Source organism: Etheostoma spectabile, chromosome 3, assembly GCF_008692095.1.
Source record: "Etheostoma spectabile isolate EspeVRDwgs_2016 chromosome 3, UIUC_Espe_1.0, whole genome shotgun sequence".
NCBI classification, from domain to species: Eukaryota; Metazoa; Chordata; class Actinopteri; order Perciformes; family Percidae; genus Etheostoma; species Etheostoma spectabile.
In genome coordinates, this window is record NC_045735.1 from 13686983 (window position 1) to 13698098 (window position 11116).

The 11116-nt window shown below is 40.7% G+C and overlaps 1 protein-coding gene across 3 annotated transcripts in view; it reads left to right on the plus strand.

Annotated features, from left to right (window-relative positions):
- Window positions 1-11116, plus strand: part of hip1 (huntingtin interacting protein 1) — a 53891-nt gene that overhangs the window by 343 nt on the left and 42432 nt on the right. Inside the window, exon 1 of one of the 3 annotated variants that reach the window (XM_032512189.1) lies at window positions 10882-11116. This exon is cut by the window's right edge and continues 167 nt beyond it. The exons of the other annotated variants lie outside the window; for them this stretch is intronic. The gene's annotated coding sequence lies outside the window, so the exon portion shown is untranslated. Of the gene's footprint in view, window positions 1-10881 lie in introns of those variants that run through there. 3 annotated transcript variants of the gene reach the window in all.

The window sequence follows — 11116 nt, forward strand, 5'->3', positions numbered from 1 at the left end:
GGGGGGGGGAATCACATTAATGTAATGATAGAATTATTTTCCTGAAAGCGTGGAATGAAGCCAAGTCCTGGCAGAGAGGCGCTTTACACGTTGGGAGTAGTCATGTCAGAATGTTTGCTGTCAGCTCCTTAATTAAACTATGCAGTGTGAGATTTTGTCTTGACACCCCATTACCACATTTGACATATTTAGAGAATCCCTAGTTTTGATACTCCGCCGTTCCTGTACTTGATCCAGATTATGGGCTAGACAGTGTTGCCTTTTCTGATGTCTGTCTGTAATCAGAAGAGATAGGCTACCAATGAGTCCACTGTAAAACAAAAGAGCTGTTGAAATGTAGGTCAATGGCCTTTTTGAATTCAGATAGCTCTGCTGTGTAGCCATATCTGCTGGATGGAAAAAAAGAGGGAGGCAAGTTGAGGCTTTGTGGAGCTGAGTCAAGTGTGACAGGCTGTCGGTGCCTAGGTCTCCCGTAAATGTAGGATCAGTGATGATGGTATGATGAGATCTAAATAAAGAGATAAGGAGTGGTTTTTCTTTGTTTATTTTGTTTAGTATTCTTTTATGGCTTCTGGTGAATAGCCTAATGAATGCTGTGTAGCTTCAGCTACAGTACATCTGCCTTTTGCAGTAAGGACTCTCCCAATGAGCATATGGATGTAGGCTGCTGTTGTGCTGTGGAGCCTGCTGCTTCCTGCCTGGTGGTCTCCCCTCCCCTCTCCCCAGACTCAGGCACAGGGGAGGGAAAGGGGGCAGAAAGTAGGTCAGATAAATCAAGGCAGCGCAAACCGCTATGGTAGTGCTGCAACGTAGCGCTGCAACATGCTTCTCCCGTTTACAGCGGCTGCTAAATTGGACTGTAGGCATTTGGCAATTCTGCGTCTGGATGGTTGCATACAGTTTGCCCACCCCCCTCTCAGTCCCCCACGCCTCTCCCATCCGGAACAGTGGCAGCATGGATTAGAGTGGCTGGGAGAGACGCTTGCGTGGCTTTATGCGTCCTGAGCCAAGCCTGGTCACTATAGGTCACTGTCAGGCTCCTAAGATCCCACCCTCTGAAAGCGTGTCAAGGCAAAATTGGCTCCTGGATCACAACACAACACATTTACATCATTTATTCCGAGTTCTGATAGTGTGTTGTGGCAATTAAAGTAAACTTGTATGAATGGAATATAGCTCTAATTTATCTGAGATAACTTAAACGAAGCACAGAGATTTGCAGCTGATCAGCTCACTGCTACCATTAAGGAGGGTGAAAATATCCATGCAAAATCAAACAAGCCCAAGTTTGTTATGCTATTATTCATCAGTGTTCCAACATGACTAGACCGCAGCACATTCAGCTGTTTTGTTCTTGATACCAATTGTGCCAGTCTCATTGCTGGTTGATTTTTGACCAGGGGATCCAGAGCCATGGCAGGCGGTGCAGGGATCAATGAATCTGCTGTCTACTTTACAGGGGATCAGCCAGAGATAATCTGATGTGATCTGTTGTGCTCTAAAGCTTCCTAAATCTGCTGGGTGGCTTGCTTTCACCTCCTGTCTGTCTGCATATCGGTCTGTCTGCTTCGGTCGTCTCCAGCCATCTCATTTAAGTAATAAAGTGCAGTGAAAGCTTAATAAATGTTATATTAACATTCCCATGTTAACAATTAAGTTTTTCCATATCATTGTGGTCTCGCATTGCCAGACCTTCCTTCACAACGCTGCGGAGGATGTTTTGGTGGAAAATGTACGTTCAAAGGTTGTTTTTAGTTGTGCGAGGAAAAACTCAGATTGGACAGATAATCTAGCTAGCTGTCTCAATTTGCCATGCAGAGATCTTAGGAGCAGTTAACCGTAGTGCTCATTAATCAACCGGAGTTAACTTCCATCACAAAGAAACCGGAAGGAAACTGACATCGGCGAAAAGACATGCACCCGGCGGAATTTTGCGCGGCATTGGAGCAATCCCGGAAGTGGAACGTCATGGATATAGACTAATATTATTATGATAAGATACTTTTTGTGTTGTTAAAGTTGGTTGCTACCGATATGTGAGTGTGTTAACCACAGAGCACAATAACTTTTATAATCAGTTGCAATGCATGTAGAGAAATGTGTCATTAGAGAAACAACTGTCGGCTGTATGTCAGTACAAAGCCAGGGTAAACAGCGGATTATACAGTACGTCCTTCTCAACATGCAACCTACACTTGTAAGCTATGAGCAGTGTGCTCTGCAGACAGCAGGCTCACCTACTGTAGAGCCATAGCTGTGTAAAATGCTGATTCAGAGAAGTGCTTGCCTATATCTCTGTTGAGTTGGATAAACAACCAGGGTGTGTTCTAAATCTTCTCTGCCATAGTGTCCACACTGGGTTATAAAAAGAAAGAAACAGGGCAGCCCTATAGCACACAGCGTCTGCTTTTAATGACATGTTTTTCCTCATAATAGCAGCTAACTCTTTAAATTAGAGTTTACGGGATTTAGTCTTTGGTGTGTTTGTCTTTAAAAGCATTCCGTCCTTTGGTGTTCTATTGGGTTCTCAATAGAAGGAAACCAACGAGTAAATAACAAGTTAGTCATAAACACTTGTTATAATCTTTATTTTAAGACTCCAACATGTCAGAGATGCCAACCCTTTCCTAGATTGCAAAACCGTCTCCAAGCTGTCAGAGGCCAGGAGAGGTTTTTCATTTGAAAGCTGATGTAGGTAGTAATCTCTGGACCACTATGAGCCAAAATTAGTGCTTGTGGAAAACTTCTGGGGCATCAATTCCTCAGTTGGGACATGCAGCGTGAGCCCATGAGTGACACCACATGTTACATAATTAAGGCCTTAAAATTAGACTGGCTGCCAGCCTCCTCCTCCCTCCTTCCTCCTTTACTTGTCCACACGGATGTCATTGAGGAGTCCTGTCTGTATCTGAATTTGAAGACATGCTTGTTTGGCAGTTGGTGTGAATGTACCTTTTCTATCCCATTAAACTGTCAATATTACGGTCGGTTAGCTCAAGTTTGCATTCATTCTGCTACCACTTGGAGTAGCAGAAGCTGGACTTTTCAACCATTTATCTATTACCTGTTTAAACAGTTTATCCATTACTTTTAGCTAACAGTAATGGTTTCAACGGCTAATCCATTGCTTTTAGTTGACAACTGAAACTTTTTATCATTTCAACTATCAATTAAAACAATTTAGATTTTACCTTTAGCCACCATTAACTGATTCAACTGCTAAGCCATTATTTTTAGCTAACCATTGAAACCGTGCATCCATACTTTGGCTAACAATTTAAAACATTTATCTTTAACTTTGAGCCAACTTTAACTATTTTAACTGCTAAGCTTTTTTAGCTAAACATTTAAACCGTTTGTCCATTACTTTCACCTAACTATTTCAACTTCTAATCCGTTACTTTCAATTAACAATTTCAACTGTTAATTGATGAGTTTTAGCTAACTACTTCCTTTTATCTTTTACTTTTAGCTAACTATTTTCACTGCTAATCCATTACTTTTAGCTAGCTATTTCAACTTTATCCAGTAATTCACAATTTTAACTGTTAATCAACACATTTTTTTTATTTTCGTTTGTATTTTACATTTAGCTAACCATTGAACTGCCCCTCCTGTCTGCTGGCTGCTAACCACTTTTTACGCACTCTCAATTGTTACATCTGACTGAATGTGTTCTCAATGTAAACATCTATTTGAACAATTAAATGGTCTAATAATTAGTTGATTACACCATAATCTCTCACACGTATCTCCTAGCAGCTGCAGAAGTTACCCCTTGTTTACAAATACCCCTGGTTGGGAGTCACTGGGGTACAGTATGGTCCTGCATTAGGAACAACCCTTAGCCAATGCACCCTTTTTTTGTGCTGTTCGGTGCCCTGGCAGCTGTGGAATTCAGGGGAGGAGCGGGGCCCTGGGCCTCGGGCACAAGCAGGACTCAGCAGGGCGGACATAGACAAGAATGCCTCTTTCTCCACTGTATTTTGTCTTTCTCTTTGCCTTATTGTTCTCCCATCCATCATTTATTGTCTGGAGTCTTCCTTTGCTTCATTTATATCTTGCAACTCAAAGTGCAGGGAAGTTATGGAAGGATATCCGCATGCATACAGTAAACACAGACAAGCATGCAAGCATGGAAGCGAGACCATTAAAAGCACTGAGGCGGCAGAAACAGCAGGCAGTGGTTTGTAGCCTCATTGCACTGGCTGTAGAATAATGCAACAAAGAGTTTCTGCCGGCATTTGACAATAGCTTTGATTTACACATTGTTTTGGAGTTCTCGTCTGTGTTTTACAGCACAGTAAAACAGAAAGAGAGAGAGAGAGAAATAGACAGAGACAGAGATGGAGTGTTGTTTTTGTTTTACATGCAGCAAAGGTCAAAAGTCAGACTGAAACCTGCCTCATCTGTGTAAGCATGTGGTTTGCAAATTAGCCTGCTTTTAAATAATAATTTAAAAACAATAAAGTCTGACAGTACATTCTGCACTGACTAATGGAGCTAACTTTCGATCAGTAAGCTCTTATCGCTCATCTTTTCTTTTTCTTTTTTTACTTTTATAATTTCCCTGACTGCTATTATCAAAGGCCACATGTGACAGGAAACAATAAATAAAAATAGAAACTCAATAAGCCGCCAAAAAGCTCATTGACAGGCTTTTAGTAATTTTCTGTATATCGGTAGTTTAATAAAAAAAAAAATAGACATAATAGAAGACTGTCCTATTGTAACGCTTGTAGTGCTGATCTCTGCAGTCCACTTGCGTGCTGCTCTCACGGTGTAGCCGTTTAATTGATTGTTGTGGAAGTGTAGCGTTAGAACTTCCCCTCCGCATACATTGCAATGTAGCCAGTCCGTAAGGCTGAATGATATGGCTGAAATAAATGTTACTATATTAACATAGATATGTTCTGATATATTAGCTATGGTAAACACTATACAATCACAAGTGGTCAAACGGATGTTCAATGCAATTAACTGTATCCTAACTGTTACACTGTTACTGCTACATTACAGACAAACAGACAAAGCTTTAGCTACATTTGTCAGCTTTTGATTACTTGCAGAACCATTCATTTTCAACAGAGGTTTGTGGAATAATCAACATATATGATTATTAGAGATAATATTAAATTATTGCCAAGCCCTTACACTGATCATGCCAACGCGCATGGATAGTTGTTAATTTATACAACACGTCAGAATGAAAGAGAAAGCTTATTTACAGGGACGCACTCCAAATTTTACCTTTCATTGTCTGACAGGTGTCTTAGCCCAAATATCCTCTGCAAACCTGCTTTAATGCAGCAGACTGATTTAGGAATCCTATTGCATGTACAGATGTTTCCACCATTCCACCGTTTCCACAAAATGCTGGATCATTTCTGTATTGGACCTAAGCATTGGGAGACATAGAGTTAACCTTAAAAACTACACATTGTAACCTCAGAGTCAGTCTTGCGTGAGGGGAAAATATATCGAAGTTCGAGGACTTTACCCCTGTGCACAGGGTTTATTTATTTATTACTGCAACTACAATTTTTTTTAAAGATATATCAAAAAGTTATGATATCAGAGATATCAGCTGGATATCCCATATCTGCACCAAATCTTTAATTGAAGGGGAAAAAAATGACAGGAATGTGTTTAATGGTAATCACATTTTTACTCTTTGTCATTCACTCTATAAATGTGTAATATTTATTTATTCATTTATTTATTTATTTAGGAAGATACTCTGTCATCAATGCTTAACTTGATTTTTTTAGAAGCCAATTGGAATGGAAAGATGGTGATGATGAGATGACACATAATTTTATGTAAAAGCTTTTATTAAAAGGGGAAAGGTTTTGGTTGGCTGACTGAAGGCCAGGCAGACAGAGTGGGAATGCTGTATGTGAGAAATGCTCTGTGAGGCTGCCCTCACAACGAAGGGCCCACGCGGTACCAGGAAGTGAAGAGACTCAGTGGAAAAGAGCCGGCATTGTCTGGAGACACACTGTTTATGTTGAACAGCCTGGAGGTATAATGTGCAGCACCAATAGTATAATGAGTAGCGTATTGATTATCGTGTCTGGCCTGGTCTCGGTCAATCAGCTGATGTCCTGTGATTGTATAGAAAAGCCTTTTTAAAACAGTGGCCTGGATTTAAAAATGGATCTTTTAGGCGTATTGTTTCTGGTGGGATCTATATGACAAGAGTAGTATTTTTATCCTTTAATAAACCAATTTACGTTAAAAAAAAACTACTCGTAGTAGTAGTAGTAGTAGTAGTAGTAGTAGTAGTAGTAGTAATAATTAGGAAAACGTTTGGTCTTTAAAGCCCTTTGTTACACGGCTTTGTTGAATACTTGATTCTGATTAGTCAATCACATTATTCTATGGTCTGTTATTTCTGTATAGAGAGAGCATATTTAACACCGGAAGGAAAACAATCAATCTCTATAGACTTTGTACTGCGTGAAGGTGCCTCCTTGTCAATTCCGTCTGCTATCAAACAACAGAAAAAGGCCTGAAAGCTGCTGCGGATGCACTAACGACAGGTTAAAGATTCCATGGTGGGGTGGGAATCACCATATGCCTCCCGATACAATATCATCACGATACTTATGCCACGGTACAATATTATTGCGGTTTTAAACATATTACAATATTCTGCTATATGTTGCAATTTATAACCTTTTTAAAACTTCAAATTTTTTCCATTTTCAAATGATGTTCCCAAAAGAAAACTTTGTCAACATCCGTTTTATCTAAAAACAAACATTTCTCTGTTTGTTCATATCACTTCAATTTTATTGCTGCAAAATGGGAATGTCAAGCAGACAAACTGACCAACACATATCAAATAAAAGATCGAAACTTGGCGCCTGTGTATTGATACAGTATTGCCACTGAAAATTTTGCCATACTATGCTGTATCAATTTTTTCCCCCCACCCCTATCCCATGGCATTAAAATGTCACTTTATGGAGGTTTTTTAACATTAATATGAGTTCCTCCGGCCTGCCTATGGTCCCCCAGTGGCTAGAAATGGCTATAGGTGTAAACCGAGCCCTGGGTATCCTGCTCTGGCTTTGAGAAAATGAAAGCTCAGATGGGCCGATCTGGAATCTTGTCCCTTATGAGGTCATAAGGAGCAAGGTTACCTCCCTTTTCTTTGCTTTTCCCATCAAGAGTATTTGGCCGACCCATGAGAAAGAGACATCATGGCTTTCAAACAAGCAAAGTAACAGTTGGTCAAAGCCAAGCCCCCAGCCTTGCCCCCTCCTCCCCTTCCTTAAAAGCTACAGACTCAGAAATGGCACATACTAAAATACTACTGAATTTTGGGAAAGAGACTTCAGATATGGTATTACAGGACCACTAATGTCAATATAAAAGCATCCAAAGAGCACCATATCATGGGACCATATCATTTAAAGAACCCGTAACGAAAAAAGTGGATAAAGATATTTTCTCATAACTGATTAAAAGAGCTAGGGAGAGAGAGGGAGTGTGATGGACGTATGCTACTCACAGAATGACGGCCGACTCATCATAAATGGGTCCAGCACGGGTCAAATGGCGGGTCAGCATAGTTACACACGTGGTGTGTATGAAATATCTGTATCGTCACTACGCTGCATTTTTATGAACTATGATATTCTGGCCATGGGTCACATCTCTGGCCCAGGTCCAGCAGGCTCCGTCTCACACACTACTACTCTACGAACTTAAGTTAGTTGCACTCAGTAACGTCTTCTGTGTTTTTTGCCGTGGCGGCCGCAAAAGCAGAGAGTTGCCAGCGGAAACACTGGTACAAATACAGGTTTGCCTATCATGCTTAACAATATACAGCTGTGTTAATAAAAGTTAAAACTGTGGACAAATGTCAGAAATGTGGACCGGCGCTGTCACCACTCTGTCTCTCTATGTGGGGGAGCCGTGTGTGAGTGAAAGGGGGCAGACCTGCGCGGAGAGTAAGAGGAGAGATCCAAACACAAGCACGGCTTTACAGAAGAAATGGGTTATGTAACGCAAAATTAAACCATATCGATATAAACAACATTGCTTTGTTTGTGGTGAGGAAGCAGACACAAGGACATTGGGTGCACCGGTGCGACCTAGGAAAGATGTTAGTTGCGTCCTAGAGCCCTGTGAGCTAACAGACACTAACTAGCACTGGCCACTGCTGTTGTCTGAAAAACAAAACAGACGGGTCAAAACGTTTTGACGGAATGACGCATTAACAATATCGCTCGATCATGCAAATTTGATTGTGGGAAGCCCAAATCGTGATCATGATTAAAATTCAATTAATTGTGTAGCCCTAGAAGGCATTCAGCATTTGTAACGAACAGATGATGTGGATGATGGTTATAAACTTTCCACCTCCACAAGAAAACAATGAGTTTGAGGAGGTGGGAGGAAAAGTGTCAGCCACTTCTCTGTCTGTAGCTGGCTCCACAATACTAAGCGTCTATTCAACTAAATCAGGGAATAAATAAGTGTCTCCTTTTGTAAGAATTGTAATGAAATTGAAAAGAAAAAAAATGACATGACTCCAGCTATAATGGTAAACAAGTGTGGTTAGTGCTTTCTTTTATTTATTTTTTCACAGTTATGAATACGATATAATTTGTGTTTTGTAATAATTTGCAAATAAATTGTACATCAAAACAATTCTTCTGCGCAGATGCGTAGGACAAAAAGAAGGACTTCAAGAACAACATAACGTCATGACTTTGCGTAAACATACGTGCCGACTTTTTTAAGCCAAGTGGCGTGTTCTCTGTACGCATTCTGAGCTATCCGCGTGTATGTCTACGCTGTATACAACGGACGTGAACATGTTTGCCCTGACATCGGCACTTGCCGTGTTATCGCGAGAAGAAAGCGACAGTTGAGTTTAGGACACGTGAAACGCAGTCTTTAGTAAAAAAAAAAAGAAAGCGACAGTTGAGTTTAGGAAACGTGACACGGAGGACACGATGCCCGGTCTCCTGGGTGAAAGTCCTGTGTTTTACCCCCCCCTACCAACCTCCCAACACTGATTTTTGCCCTTTCATTCTACTCGCTACGCCATAAATTCACACGCAATATCAAGGTAATGTAAGTCAATGGAGGCCAAACGGCGTTGATAAACACGCTAAAAAGCGAGTATGCATCTGGATAACACGTCAATAATGGCATACGAATTGGCATGTCATGCACACACCATTTCATGAGATCAGTCTGTGAAGAAAGAGAAATTCCCACACACTGCTCTTGCTGCAACATCACCATTTATTAAAGAAAACTATAGGCTACTCTTGATGAAGCTCCAGAGGGACCAAAATGTTATTTTTTTATAATGGATAGTGATGCTGCAGAAAAAGCTGTGTGCAAGATTTTCTCTTTCTTCAAGTCCTTGACAAGGACTCTCTTTCTTTAAGTCCTTGTCTTTATTAATAACATAAAAATGGTTTAAAGTGTCCCAGTAAGTTGTGAAAGTAAGCCAGCATGCACAATTTTTTAAATTCACACCTGGGATTTTTCTACATGTCAAAATGTCTTTTGCGACAAATGCCTACAGAAAACTCTAAAACATCAGGCTCACATCAAAGACAACTGAGCCGTGAAGACAGAAAATGTTGGTTGACTTAGAGAAACCAGATGGGGGCATCAGTTACCTAGAATTGCTCTCATGGTGAAAGCTGAGCTTTTTTCACTTTTAAGACTTGTTCATTTATTTATTTATTTATTAATTCAGGACAATGCACATTGATGAACTGCAAAGTACACGTAAATGAGCCAGATTGTAGCCCAGGGCTAATTCCATCTGCAGTCCAATAGGAGGTTAGAGTTACAGTAAAAAAGACATAGGATAGCAGCATTTAGTATATAAAATCAAGAAGAAACAAATAGAAAAAAGAGGAAAAAACAAAAAACAAACAAAAACGGGACATTCATTAGTAAAAAAACAAAAACAAGTTAGCGGGGGATACTGTTTTGTAGCTCTAAGCCACAGCTTCACCTGGTCTTAAAGGAGGCCAGAGTAGGACACTCCTTATAGTTGGAGGAAGTGTGTTCCATAGCACTGCCTTTAATAGAGAGTGCATTATGACTGAATGAGGTTTTTCTAAAAGGAACCTCACAGTCCCCGTTTACAACAGCTCTTGTGATCCGAGTGTGTCTAAATTAATAACTCCAGCAATGGAGGTGGTGAGGCCATGAAGTACTGTTATAATTAAGCATAGTGAAGAAAATTTACAATAACTATCAAAACTCAGTAAGTTATATTTCTCTAAGATATTACTTTCATTTCAAGGATTTATGTGTTTTACATAGCATATTACCACACACACACACACACACACACACACACACAACCTAGGGTAATTCACACAGACCTCACCGCTTTAAAAACCAAATTAAGCATTTGCAGTCATGTAATATTTATTTTAAATCAATCTGTTTAGTTGTGTTATAACAATAGCTACTTGTGGTTATGGTTTATGTATGTTGTGTGGCACACTGAGCAGGAGAGAAGGTGGAGGGGCGTCCACACCTTTTCTTTTAAAGGATTTTTTAATGAATGCCACTATTGACACCATCACCCTAAGGAACATCCTCCGAGATTTATTACCAAACTAAATAATTGGTGATAACACTACCTCCTAATAAAAAAAGCACCAGTGGATATGCAGCTGTTTTTTTCATTTCCTGGACATCACCTCCCCTCCTTCAGGACCTCCTTCGGTCCCCGGACCCCAGCTTGGGAACCACCGGGTTTAAGCCATCCCTCTCTGCAGGCTCCATGCTACTATTGTCTAACAAGAGAGCGGGCAATTTGCAGAATAAAGGTAGCCTACTGTCTTGGTCTTAGCCGCTATGTGGGCTGATACATACAAGCAGGGTGGGTTTTACTGTGAAGCTGAAATGAGCGGGTATTATCAGCGGTAGTCCTCTTGTGTTTTCCTCCCGGAGAGCTTCGGCTTCTCGGCGGTCGGATGCTGGAAGTCCTCGCCGATAAGGGAGCACGTAGGGCTCGCAGGGAAAAAAGGAGAAAGGACGCGGAAGGAAGGATAGGGAAGCATTTTAATACCAAATCGGGACACATGTTGAGCTAACGGCCCACTCCACCTCCCCC